The sequence below is a fragment of the Lactuca serriola genome, chromosome 1 (genome assembly GCF_051521515.1).
Source record: "Lactuca serriola cultivar US96UC23 chromosome 1, Lser_US96UC23_V15, whole genome shotgun sequence".
NCBI lineage: Eukaryota > Viridiplantae > Streptophyta > Magnoliopsida > Asterales > Asteraceae > Lactuca > Lactuca serriola.
This window is the reverse complement of record NC_136408.1, coordinates 199,126,039-199,141,400: the sequence shown is the minus strand read 5'-3', so window position 1 is coordinate 199,141,400 and position 15,362 is coordinate 199,126,039.

Genomic DNA, 15,362 nt, shown 5'->3' with positions numbered 1-15,362 from the left:
TCTAAAGGCTAAGCTTCTGAAACAACCTTTACTCACAAGGACCAACTGAAAAGGACCAAAAAAGACATAAACCAATCCAAACTAGATCTACACAAGGAGTTGTCAAGCTAAGAACTTTATACCTCAAATGGCTTAAAATGATGATGCTAACTTTACATCTCTAAGCTCCACTCCAAAGAATGACTCTTCAATCTGCTTCTACCACTTCAAAATGCACAAGAACACACCAAAATTCTTCATGAGAGCTCAAAAGCACCAAAACGATGGCTAAGGGGCAAAATTAGGGTTTAAAAGATATGGAGGCTGGTAAGAGGATAAGCTCATGGGACTCAAGACATTTAAATAGGACACAAAGCCTAAAAATTAGGGTTTGTTCCATCCTTGCATATGCCATGCATACTCCACGTACACCCCGCGTACGTGGGTGATATCCATGATCAGACATCAGGCTAGTACACCAAGTGTACCACTTAGTACGCCCCACGTACTAGCTAAAGGACCAAAATGAAAGGTTTTTCGATAAAAAGGGTTAAAAGTGAAACTTAGCCGAATTCGAGTGTTACAATTCTCCCTCACTTGAATCAGACTTTGTCCTCGAAGTCCATTGGTCTAAATAACTCCGGGTAATGCTCCCTCATCTCATCTTCTAGCCCCCACTTCCATTATGAACCCTTGTGATGCTGTCACTGGACTTTCACCAACTCAACAACCTTATTCCTCAAGATTTTTATCTTCCGGTCAAGAATCGCCACCGGTCTCTCAATATAATTCAGGAGATCACCTACCTGAATATCTTACAATGGAACCACTGCAGAATTATCCACTAAACACTTCCGCAACTGAGAGATGTGGAACGTGCTATGTATCTGACTGAGCTCCTCGAGAAGATCCAAACGATATGCAACCCGGACCAATTGGGCCAAAACCATGAAAGGACTGATATATATGGGGCCCGATTTGCCCCTCGTCATGATTTGGATGATACCTTTCCAAGGTGACACCTTCAGGTGAAACATGTCCCCAACCTAGAACTCTAGATCTGATCAAGCATCTGTCTAGAATCTACTCCGAACCTGCTGTATCAACTCAGTGGTCTTGAGTACCACCTTGGTACTCCCATGACTCGTTGACCGAACTCACCCAAAAAATTTGGGATCCTGAATTCCAACCTATAAAGCATCTCAAAAGGAGGTCGATCGATGTTGGCGTGATAACTATTATTATACGAAAATTCTGCTTACGGAAGATACATATCCTAACTCCCACCGAAATCCAAAACATACGCCCGAAGCATATCCTCCATGGTTTGAATAGTCCGCTCACTATGTATACCAGTCTGTGGATGGAATGTCATGCTGAAATGAAGACAAGTACCCAACTCGTCATGGAACCTCTTCTAAAATCTAGAAGTAAACCGTACATCCCTGTCTGAAACCACCGAATCCAGCACTCCAAGCCGCACCACAACCTCCCTGATGTATACCTCAACCAACTTCTCTTCAGAGATTCTCTCCTGAATCGGGATAAAATATGCGCTCTTGGTCAATTAATCCACAATAACCCAAATCAAATCCACTCCGCGCGTAATCCGAGGCAACTTTGTAATGAAATTCATGGTAATCTCCTCTCATTTCCAAACGGGGATATCTAACGGTTGCATCTTGCTATGAGGTCGCTAATGCTCGGCCTTGACTTTCTTTCAAGTCAAGCACCTCTTCACATACCAAGCCACATCCCGCTTCAAGTAGGGCCACCAATAACCATGAAAAAGATCTCTATACATCTTCGTCACCTCTGGATGAATGGAGAACCTTGACTTGTGCACCTCCTCTATTAGAATCAGACGCACACCGCCCCAATACAGAACCCATACCCTCTAATGAAAAGTTAATAACACTTGGCTATCATAATCAAAGGAGGCCACCTGACCCACAATGCGCTCACTCTTCTGGTGCTCTTTCTTCATAGCCTCGATTGGAGCCACGATTGCCTTGCGGCTGAGAGCATCAACCACCACATTTGGCCTTCCCCAGATGGTAAAGGATCTAATAATCATAATCCTTCACCAGATCCAACCACCGACACTGCCTCATATTTAGATTCGGATGATCCATCAGGTACCTCAGGCTCTTGTGATCCGTGTAAATAGTACAACGGACCCCATAAAGGTAATGTCGCGAAATATTGATAGTGAAAACCACAGCCCCCAGCTCCAAATCATATGTCTGGTAATTCGCCTCATGAGGCTTCAGCTGCCACGAAGCGTAAGCGATCACACGACCCCTCTGCATCAGAACTGCCCCCAAACCCATGATGGAAGAATCATAATAAACCACGAAGTCGTCAACACTCTCTGGTAGGGTTAAAATCGGCGCCTCACACTATCTCTGCCTCAGGGTCTAAAGTATTAAGTATCTATTAAAGAGTTTATGTGTGAGATATTTTCTATTTCCTAGAATACGTGTGAAAAACATATCTGATAATATATGATATGCAAACCAAGTAAGGTTCTATATGAGTTAAGTTATTACTTCATGAAAAAAATAATAAAAGTATCATTGGAGAGAAGGATAAATGTTTATTAATAGCTAAATACTTTGTACATAATGAAGTAGGATAGTGTTTTTAAAAAGGATCCAGTAATTAGTAGTTAAGCATTTTAGTCTTACCAAGAGATAATATAAGACTCGTAGAAGAGACTTAAGTTTAATTATGTGACATCCCGAAAGTTAGGATAAATCTATAAACAGTCAAGTTACCGCGAACCACACTATAGTAGGACCTACAACATAGAAACTTGGTGATTTTAAGTACAAATGAGATCATGTTACTCATAAGTGTCTTCGGGATACCTCTAAACGCTCGAAAAGATGACCATCGACATCAAACGAAAAACAGTTCAAGAATTAGTGAGATCTAACACCCTAAGAAAATCATGTTTTTGCAATTGACCAACATGAGGGCCATGAATGATAAAATCAAATATAGCATGTTCTCAGGATTCCATGGATATAAAGAACGTCCAAAACGAAGATCGTATGAGAAAGTTATGCATGTTTTAAGCTTTTAGGCAGGTATATACTTGATTTTACCTGGTACCAGACAAAACACTGCTCAGTTTGAAGTAGCTACAAGTCTCATAAATAAATTTTGAGCACGATTCTAAACTCAGACTTTGATCTAGTATTTGATTTTATTATTCCGGTATTTTTATCCCGAACTAAAATTAGATTCGCGAAAACTGAAGAATCAAAACCCGATTGACTTAAAAATTTGAACGTGATTTCACAGAGATCTGTAAAATGGATTTGAATTCCGTTTGAATAATTATAATCATCACATCTGTGCCATTATCCACACACTTTCAAAATATTTTTACGAGCCCCGAACCTGACATCACGTAAATCGAGACAAATAAATAAGTAAATAAATAGATAAACAAAAAAGTCAACCCTTTTATCTGTCTTTGACCATGATTAAGTCCAAACCCACCTTTTTATTACTAGTATATCAGTTTTTTTTATAAATTTATACATATACATGTATCGTCTCTATCAATTACGTGAACCTCTTCTTCTTCTTCTGTAAAAAGAAAAGCATCCCAAACATCTCCTTGTTGCTGTTACATGACCACCCATAACCACCATTTTTCTCCTATTTCTCAGTTAAGCAAACTACTATACACCCCAACCACCCGATGATCTGTGGTGCTTGTTATCTTTCTTTCTGTCATTACCGAGAAACACCACCACCACTAAGGGTGGTGGTGTTGCTATTGTAACCACCAAGAATCACTATGTTCTTCCTCGTCTTGCTATTGATCGGAGAAAACCATAATCAGCATCTTCAACTCATTCCTGCCATCAAGTTCTATCAAGTAACCCTCAAACACCATCAAACCTCACCCCATCTCCTACTACCTTCCTCTCGACGACTTGCTCCTCAGAAAATGAAGAAGATAGCTGGACAACCAAGGACTGCCACCCACGACCATCTACCGTCACCATTGCTGTAGAGTTCCGGCTACCACCGCCACTATCGAAGCCATTGTAACACCTACAGATTCGAGCTAGTCAATTAAGATATAACAAGCGTTAATATTTTTTTGATAGAAGATTATTTCAGATAAATAATCTTAACCAAAGTAATAGTTAGAGATCAACAATTGTAACCTATTTGACGTAATAAATAAGAACTATACAGATACTATGTATTTCATGATTATTATAATATAATAAAATAGGAAAAATCAGCTGAACTGTCCGTAAATCGTAAAAATAAGTGCGCCAAAACATATATATTATTATATATGTAGAAAGTACAAGTCGTCTCGATCCCAAAAATATAAATTTCGTAGAAATCCGACTCTGCATGAATTAGACATGATTTTTAAAATATATAAAATTTAGCTGTGCATGACGGATGTATGATGTAAAAAACTACGAAAAGAATGGTTGACTTTTAACTAAAGCCACCAAAAAGAAAATCGTAGTACTCTTTAAAATAAGATTTTTGGGAAAAAGAATGCCAAAAACAGTGTAACATCCTGTTTCTAATCATCCGTGATTAGGGTTCATGGGCTACAACTAGGCATGATGGATTCTCAGGGTTGTGTCGAGCTGCTAAGAGCTTAGGGCATCTCGTAACCTATCCGAGGGTAAGAGGTTCGTGGGAATCGGGGTTATGTCGAGGAAGCAACGAAATTTTGAAGATTTGGCAAGATAAGTCCTTATTTTGAGGTGTGTGGCAGTCGAGTACGCGGGGCGTAATTATGTGTACGCTCGGCGTACTCATATGCATGGAAAAAACGCGAAGGCCACTTAGTACATTCAGCGTACCAGAGGGTACGCTCAACATACTATGTCCTAGAAGAAAACTCTAATGTCTTGGAGTATCCCTATTTAAGGAACAATATGCCCTGCTGTTCAGTCACCATTCCAACATCTTACTCCCCATAAAACCCTAAATCTCGTTTCTTGGCTTGTGTGAGCATTGGAGGCTTATGAAGTGATCTTGGGGGATTCTTTTGAGAAGAAGGAACTTTGAAGGAAAAAGAGTTGTCATTTGAGCTTTGATCTGAGTTTCCTTGAGGATGGAGCATCATTCGGAGGTATCAAGCTCAAAACTTTGCTCTTCTTTTGCATGGTTCATTTAATGGTCCATTTTAGGGTTTGTGTTCCCAAAGCTTGAAGATTTTTGAGTTGGTCAACTCAAGAACCTTGTACTTGTCCCCTTTGACGTCTTTAGATGGTATAAGTTCATAAAAATGGAGTCTTGGTGGTCAAGATCTCCCAATCTATGAGATATGTGGATTTTATTGAGGAAAAAGTGAAAGTTTATGAGATCTTGACTTGTTCAGCCTTGATAGAGCTTAAAGTCACAAACTTTATGTTAAAAGAGACTTCATTTGACAGAGATCTGAGATGGTAGCCTTTGTCTTAACGGGTTAAGACCATTTGAGTGGGATAAGCAAGTATGGGATGTACGCCGAGCGTACTCCCAGCTACGTGCAATGTAGCATCGAGTCGCCCTCATTGCGTGCATGGCTAAGCGTACGCCAAACGTACGTGGCAAGCGTTGACTTTCAGTTGACTTTTTTTTATGTTTTGAGCAAATGTGAATATTGAGGGGCACAATGGGCTTTTCACCCTCCTAGGATTTAGTAAAGGATTATTGGGCTTGAGGGTTAGGTCCATTTAAGGTTGGGCCCAATTGGGAAGATTGGGCCATTAGTGGGCCCTTGTGTTGAGTTTGCCTTCTTGACTTGAGTTACGGATTGGGCCTTGGGTGGTCCCACTTAGTATTGGGCTTCATTGGGCCCAATGGGTTTGGGTTAGTTGTGGACCAAGTTGGCGGACCATCTTTAAACCTGATGAGTATGGGTATCGTCTTAGATCCTAATTGAGTTAACTGTGGGTTTGGCACAGTGTTAGAGGCCGGTGTGCAGTGGCTGCATTTATAAGAGCCATTCTTCATCTGAGGTGAGTCTTCTCACTATACTTTACCTTGAGTGGTAGTTATGAGTGACCGGAAGGTCTTATGTGCTTACATTGAGTATTATGTTATCACGCCTTATATGTTATGCTGTGCATTATTTATTTGTGATTTATGCCATGCGGAGTTTTACAGACCGGTCCATAGGGTCCAACGATTTATGAGGCCAAATGGTTCTCAACCAGACCGGACCGGAGGTTCCAACGAGCTAGACCGGACTAGAGGGTCCAACGAGCTATGGGACTGGAGGGTCCCACTGAGACACATCGAACTGGAGGGTCTTACAGAGTTACAACCTCGAGTGGCTAATATGTGTATGTGGTATTTTGGGGAAATCACTAAGCTTCATGGTCACCGTGTTATGTGTTATGTGTTTCAGGTTCTTATCAGGATCGCAGGAAGGCAGCGACTCGATTGTACACACAAGAGAAAAGAGCACGAATGGGGATCTTGGATTTTTATAACTACTTTTGAAAACTATTTTAAAATATGTTATGACATCGACACTTGAGATTTTAAAGACTATTACATGTGATGTTGTTAATTTTAAATTGAAAATTTTGTTTGAAAATTTACGGTGTTACAAACGGAGTCCGTACGAGAGAGTTATGATTTTAGCAAAACCATTTAAGTTTATAAAAATATGGACAAAAAAGATAAAGTCAAAATTAGCCGACGGAGTCTAAACGAAAGTTGTAGATCTCGTTGATAGTTACGTGCGGATAAGATCGAATTAAATAATATGAGTAAGATTGTGGATAAGATTGAATTAAATAACATGGATAAGATTGTGGATAATATCAAATTAAATAAATTGGATAAGATTGTGGATAAGATCAGATTAAATAATGTTGATACGATTATGGATAAGATCGATTTAAATAATGTGGATATGAACGAATTAAATAATATGGATAAGAACGAATTAATTAATCTTAATGGATAAGTAAACTTACTCGCTAAGAAATCCTAACATTATAAATAAGGGCTCAAGTCGTCTTGTCACACATTTCTCTCTCAAATTTCTCTGCCTTGATATCTCAGTCAATATGAATTGGTTTCTTGTTCTCGAGTGTTGTTAGTAAAACATAGAAGCATTAGAGCTTTGGAGAATCTTTTATTAGAAAAAATCTAAGCATCGAGGTTATAGTCACAATCTTTCGGATTCCATTAGTCAAGTTGATACATAAATAATCAAGTGAGTGCATAGTTACTTTCATCGTACACATAGATATGAAGTATTTAATATAAATTACGTGCTATGTGTTCATATTATCTGTGTTCTTGATATCTATGTTGGATGAACAAAATATACATATTTTATTTGATTTAAATTATATACGTATTTTATACCTATAATTATGATGGGTAAATACAGGTAGGTTACAGATGAAATGAGAGATGAAAGATGAGAGATGAAAGATGATTTAGCAGAGTATAGATGAAAACCACAGACTATTCAAGATAGTCCATTGGAACACTAGGAAGCTCATAACCTGTAGGTGTTGTGAACAGTGTGTTCACCAATTGTACTCTAAAAACCCATTGACATGTATTATGGGTGGAATCCCTAAAATAATATTGTCGATAAAAGAAATAAACCATGACAGCCATGGATTTAGTGCCCTGTAAATGAAATTTGGCAGCTGTGCCATAACCTGTAGGTGTTTTTGTCACACCCCGAAAATCAAAGGCGGAAACATTTCCGGGGTTGACTCCAAGTTGAGTATCAAATCCAATGTACATAGTAATCACAGTAAACAACCATTACATTACATATATTTGAAAGTTTACATTTGGTTCAAAAGTAAATTGTACAAGAGTTATACATATATCATATGAACAAAAGTTGAGACGAGTCTTCCACGCACTCCGTCTTCACCAAAAGAGATCACCGGGTACCTGTATAATGTGGACCTAAGAATACAAGCAGTTTGAAAATCAGCATAAAGCTGGTGAGTTCATAAGTGGTTTTGTTTTGTGAAAATGTACCAGATTCCTTTAGTTTTCCGAAAAGGTTTGTTATCCAAGAAAATCCCATATTTTCTTATGTTAAACAGTTTAGTTATTTTTCCTTACAGTTCAGTTACGCGTTATATGTTAACCCCAGGAAAATCCCATATTTTCCTAAATGCAAAATTGATTGAATAACACAAAGTATAGTTTAATACACAAAACTATATATTGAGAATCATGGGATTACTATCCCGAATTAGATATGAAATACTTTAATATACACGAACTGTAGATAGAAAGTAGTTTGAAAACCTTGGGACTAACATCCCGAACTAGTTACAAGATAGTTTGATATACTTGAAAATATAGATTGAAAACCATGGGACTACTATCCCGAACTAGATATAAGATTGTTTGATAAATCCATGGGATCACTATCCCGAACTAGATATAAGATAGTTGGATAAAGTCATGGGATTATCATCCCGTACTAGATATAGTTTTAAAACCATGGGATTACCATCCCGTACAAGGTATAGATTGAAATCATGGGACTATCATCCCGCACTAGATATAAGATATATACATACTGAAAACCATAGGAATAACATCCCGCACTAGATACAAGTTCGATAGACTGAAAACCATGGGACTACCATCCCAGACTAGATACATGATAGTTTGATAAAACCATGGGATTACTATCCCGAACTAGATATAAATTCTAAAACCAAAGCTGTGAATAAAATTATATTAATACATATTATGAGTCGGGTAACCATACTGATATGACAACGAGACCTCCTTGACGTTTGTCAGACGTCGGACGATATCCAAAATTTGTCACCCCAGGCGTGCCCGCCTAACTGTAGCTAGCAGTTAAGGTGTGGGATTGTCAGTCCCGAATAGATCTATTCACAAATTCCTTGCTCTCCCTCCAGGAGACTCTGGTTACACTTCCGGGGAGGATTTACTGATCATCCATAAAGGGTAGTGACTAACTCACAAACTAGTACTAAATTATTCACAGGGTTCTCATACGATATCAAACATACAAAAGGTTAAGAAACATAATACAATGAATATAGATACATACAATGAAATTATCTGGCAATACTTTCAAATGATACGGAGATAAACTAAATCAGACATAGTTTATTTAATAACTTTATATAGATATCAGTACATGATAGAACGAGAACTAAAGAACCCCAAATTATTCCCATAATAATTTGATTAGTTTCGTTATTTTCTTAACTAAAATCCATTTAGTTGTAATTGATAAATCATTCCTTATGCTCAGCATAATACATAAGGAGTAAAAGTGTTTATAAGTTTGCCAGATATTATTTGAAACACATCAATGTTATAATTTGAAAACAATTATAGTTTGATTGTATTCCCCCCTGAAAACATTGAAAAGCACGGAAAAGGCGTAGGGGTATGAACTCACCGGACGAGAAACGTGACGATTTCGGATGCTAAACGTTGGTCTGGGGCTTGCAAACGCACGAGGTTCCTAAGTATAATGAAAAGATACACATTTGTATCTAATTAGGACTTGAATTATCTATTAGTTAGGGACAAACACTTCTAGTCGTGTAAACACCTCATTACAAGTGTTTGGAAGGACCCAGGTGGCGTTTAAGGACGTGAAATGGCACTAGGGACTTGGAATTTGAGTTTACTCCTCAAGAGTAAACTCATACAACAGTTTTTGGTCTATAACACCCATTCCCCATGAGTTTACGACCGTAAACTCATGGTGGGGTAGTTTATGGTGCAAAATGGCTTCAAACACTTGGGGATAATTGCTAGACTTAGGTTTTTGACTTTGGAATGGATTATAACACACATAGGGACCATTTATTGGAGTTTACGGCTGTAAACATGGAGTTTACGGCCGTAAACTCCCCCATACATAAAATCCTTAATGTTTTGGTCCTTTAATCAATCACATGTGATTTTAATGATTTTTCCTAGCCTTGTATGGATTTTTGAGGGACTTTGGACATGCTTTTAGGAGTTTACGGCCATGGAACACATGCTATGGCCGTAAACTCTCAAATGATGAGTTTGGTTGTGTTTAAAGCCCCTAAACTATTTTTGGTTGGTTCTATGATTTATTCCAAGGCTTTTGGTGGTGTTGGATGGCTTTCTAACACCTTGAAAATGAGTTTATACCCATGTTTGAGGAGTTTACGGCCCAAGCACATGCCTTGGCTGTAAACTCATATAAATCCCCCAAAATTTATGTTTAAAGTGTTCTAAGGCTAAAGCAATTATTCTAGAAGTCATATCCATGTCTTGTTGGGGTCTAGGAAGGGTTTAAGGGCTTAAAAACCCTATAATTATGAGTTTACGGACTAAACACCATCCTTGGCCGTAAACTCATATACAAGTCTCTAAATTATAGTTTAAGGCATTCTAGGTCCATTCCATAAAGTCATTTAGCCATATCTAAGGTCCAATTGTGGTTTGGAAGGGTTTTATTGCTCCAAAAACCCATTTCATATGAGTTCACGGCCTAGGACTGTTCCAGGGCCGTAAACTCATGAATGTGGTCCTATTCCATGTTTTGAACTCGAATTTGAAGGCTAGAGAGGTTGCATAACAAGTTAGGGAAGGTACCTCAAAGATTTGGAGCCTAAAATTGATGATTTGGACCCTTAAACTTGGATTTAGGAGAGAGGTTAGAGAGAGAGTAGAGAGAGGAAGAAAAAGCTTCAAATGCATGTTTAAACATGTTTATATAGGTCCTAAAACTTGGACACGGTGGAATTCTACCCGATACCGGCATTAAACGAGGCTTTAGGTCGCACCCGATTAAGTTTCCGTCACCCGACGAGGACGTTTCTAAACTTTTTGAAATAAACGTTTTTGGGCTAGTTTCATGAGTTCCTAAAGGGTTTGGGCACTCATTGGATTATATTAAACATATAAATTCAATTAATTTAACCCAAAACGGAAACGAAACGAATTGATTAACGGCGAATTTTACGTGTAGAACGGGTTTTTCGACGATGGAAAACTTCGGGTTGTTACAGTTTTTGAACTAAGTGTTCACCAGACGTACTCTAAAAATCCTGGCAACTGCACCTAAAGTATAATGTTGGCAGTTGTGCCTAATATATAACATCTCAACTATGGACTGAGTGCTTGTTAAATAAACACTGGCAACGATGGACTTCATGCCTATTCCTTAAGACAAGCCTTATGAATGAATGAGTGAATGGTAGATGATTCTCAGGGTAGAACCTTAAGAAATAAAGAAGATAATGAGGATGGGTAATTAGGTTAATTGTTTGATGATGAAACATAATAACTTTATTATTGTGGGTTGAAAACCGTATATACTCACTACCTTTCCCAACCCAACCCACTCAATTTATTTGTATCACAAGTGTCGATACGAAGCTACATTACACCGAGAGATTAAATGAGATGTAAATCACTAGTGTAACTGAATGTAAGGTCTGTTTATACTTATATTTCTATATTGAAGATGACATCCCAGAGTTTTAATATAAACAAAATACATTTCTACGGAAATGCTTTGATAATATATTTATCATGTTCTCTGAGAACAAATCCCGCAATATTATTCTTTAAAATGAATACTTTGATTTTCAAATAAAAATAAATAAAATTTTTAAAATGACTGTGAATTTGGAGATGTCACAACCATTGCCACTGCTGCTTTTCATTCACGAACTCAACTGTTTTCCGATCACCACCAGCCTCTCCTTTCTTTCCCTCGTATTTCCCGGTAAGCCTAGCACTGAATCCCACTGTATGTTCCCTCTCCACCATCGCAAGTTGTGAAATACATGCCATGGCTTCGATTGAACACAACCGAGACGGACTGCGACCGTTTCCACTTCCATCGACCTGCAACTCATCCACATAATGTAAAAGATGCACTATATAAATTTGATTTCATTTTATTTAATTATGACCATGAGCTTTCTGATACTTATGAATCTAGTCCCTCATATGAAATAATTTATTAAGCTAAGTCAAACTTACAATTAAATTAAACAGAGTTGGTCCCTCCACCAGAAAAACCTAATAGTTTAGATCCTAAAACCCCAAAACAGTTTGAAATGCACATGTTTAACCCCTGTCTTGAGAATAATTCGTAATATCAGTCCCTAAAGTATGATTTTAGCAAAATCAAGCCTTAGAGTTTATTTATTTTAACAAAGACCACCATACACTTAATAACTAATACCAAAACTACCATTTGGTTTATTAAGAAATATAAATATACCCGATGGTTTGTTTTAAGAGCAAAGAACGTCACGTAGAAAATTTTACGACAAATCTCAAACCACGAACCACGTCCATGCTACGAAGGTGAGTGTTTACGGTCCCTATTTAATGTTTTTCTTATTTTAGGGGAGAATACATGTTCCATATATATATATATATATATATATATATATATATATATATATATATATATATATATATATATTGTTCGTAACAAACACTTACCGATTTTAAAACTAGTTTATAAATATTATTTTGTTAAATAATATTTTGTTTACAGATAAACTAGTGAAAAATATGTTCTATGTTCATATGTTATAATTGTTTTTAAAATTGCAACTAGTCAAGACAATGTATTATTCTACTACTAACATATTATTATTTTATAACAACATATATTTCAAAACTTATGCATAAAAAGTTACCACTTTTGTAGTAATTTAAGTTCTCATCTTTCATACATATATATACGAGTTATCAAACTCTTATATTGAAATCATTTATGTATTTGTATACATTACATTGGGATTTACCACTTATTTGAGCGAATATTATACATTTTTATGGATTTTCTTATCGATCATACTCAACTTTTTATGATAAACCATAGTTAAAGGCTTTATGAGTAAAACATGATTCATTACCTAAGTGCAAAAATACTTAGAATACCCACACCACTATAAATGTTAATCTTCGGAGCTGAGATACGTATGTATAGATCTATACGGGTTGATACCCCCACCTTTGGTTGCTAGCTACAAGCTAGACCGATCAATCGAAGCGGGTGATAAATATCTTATTCATTTCCACGGCGTCCAATGAATCATTGTAGGGGGTAGTACAATCATATAGTTTGGTTATACTACTCACTATAAGCATTAGCTAGATCTCATTATCTAGAAATTACAGATCCGGTTTCTCTGATTACCAAACATTTTGAGTATGGATTTACCATGGTTTCTTTGATTACCCAACATTTTGAGTATGGATTTACTCATGGTTTTCTGATTACCAAACATTTTGAGTATAGATTTACTCATGATTTCTCTGTTTACCAAACATTTTGAGTATGGATTCACTCATTATTTCTCTTACTACCAAACATTTTGACTATGGATTTTCTCTTGATTTTTTTGATTACCAAACATTTTAAGTATGGATTTACTCATGATTTCTCTGATTACCAAACATTTTGAGCATGGATTTACTCATGATTTCTTTAATTACCAAACATTTTGAGTATGGGTTTACTCATGATTTCTCTGATTACCAAACATTTTTAGTATGGATTACTTATTATTTCTCTGTTATCATATATTTTAAGTATGGATTTATTCATGATTTCTCTATTATCAAACATTTTAAGTATGGATTTACTTATGATTTCTCTGTCTATGAAATATCTTAAGTATGAATTTACTTACAATTTCTCTTTTATCAAATATTCTCAAACATGGTTTTAACCACAAAATAGATACTTTCAAACTTAAAAAAATGAGTATCATTACTACGGTTAGCAGAAAACCTATAAACTCTCACCAACCTTGTGTTGACCCTTAAAAATACATGTATTCTCAGGATATCAACAAACAAGCTTTCAATCGGAAGATTAGTCATGGATTTTTGGCAACCTAGTTTGATCTAAGTTTTTGTTATATCGGCCTATTTATTAAGGCAAATTTATGAACATATTATTATTATGAACCTTGTAATTAAACCTTAAAGTGAAATGTAATTTCTATGTTGTTATTTTTTGAACTTGTGATGTATATTCAATTTGCTTGTGATCCATGAACTAAGTCGCATATCCAGACGTATTCCGCTGCCTCAGCCGGGGGGTGTGACAGAGTGGTATCAGAGCTAAATTGGCTATAGAGTACTCGTATCCTTGAAAGAGGAAATACAACTATAGCTACAGGCTCCTAATAAAAGTATTATTAATAAATATACTACTTCTCGACTACTCACAAGAAGGGTCATATAGGGTTGCTTGATTTCAAAACGACTTAATTGCCAAAATGGTCTTGCCCTCTGGTGTTTCCTGTCTGGCCCTCGTCTCTAATTGGTAGTCTTGGGGTACAAAACAAAATCTTATAATGCTACATGTAACAATCAAATCCATGTATTCCATTTTAACCCTCAAAGTAATTCGTTTTGGCAAAATAGACCCTCTGTACATTGGGCGTACGTATGTGTATGCTTAGCATATGTGTGGGCATGCAACGGGTGGTTGAGGCTCGTACACTGGCTGTACGAGCATGCACGTGGGGGCGTACGAGGCTAATAACCAAACCCTAATTTCTTAGTTTGGACACTATTTAAGCACGCTTATTTCATTTGGACCTTACCCTACCCAGCCTCCATTACTTTCAAACATCCCTAAAACCCTAAATCCTCTGTGAGCAACTCTTGAGCTTGGAAGTGCCTCAAATACCTCATTTTTGGTTTGTTAGCAAAGAGAAGGAAGTGGAAACAAGCTTTGAGTGTGGGAAACGCTTTTGGATCTTGCATTTGGAGCATCTTGGGAAGCTTATGGATGTAAAAAGCTTTCACCTTGCTTATTCTTTTTGCTTGTTGAGTTAGGGTTTCAAGAAGTCCTCTTTTAAGTCCATAAATCCTCTCTTGGGAGTTTGAGCAGCTCCAGAGGTTAGGATGGATAGATCTGAGATCCCTTAGCTTGATTATATCATAAAAATGCAAACTTGATGACCTCTATAGTTCCATGCATGAGTTAAGATCCTTGGAAAGGTCTTAATGAGATAAAAAGAGTTTTTGGGAGCATATATGGCATGCAAAGGCATAAAGTTGCCAACTTTATGCCTTAGGACCCTTAAATCGTTTAAGATCTGGAATTTAAGCGAAAACTCTGCATGCATTAAGGACTTAATGGAGTTGGATGCAATACAGTTTGTACGTTGGGCGTACTATGGTATACGCTACGCGTACAACCCCTTAACCCAGTACGCTAAGCATACAAAAGAGGTATGTTGGGCGTATGCTCTCAGAAAGCCTTGGCCTTCGGCGGACTTCGGACCTTTGGGCCATAATGGTTTTTGGCTTGGATTTTCTGGTGTTTGGGCCAGAATTTATCTTTTTCTTCTTCTTCTTCTTCTTCTTCTTCTTCTTCTTCTTCTTCT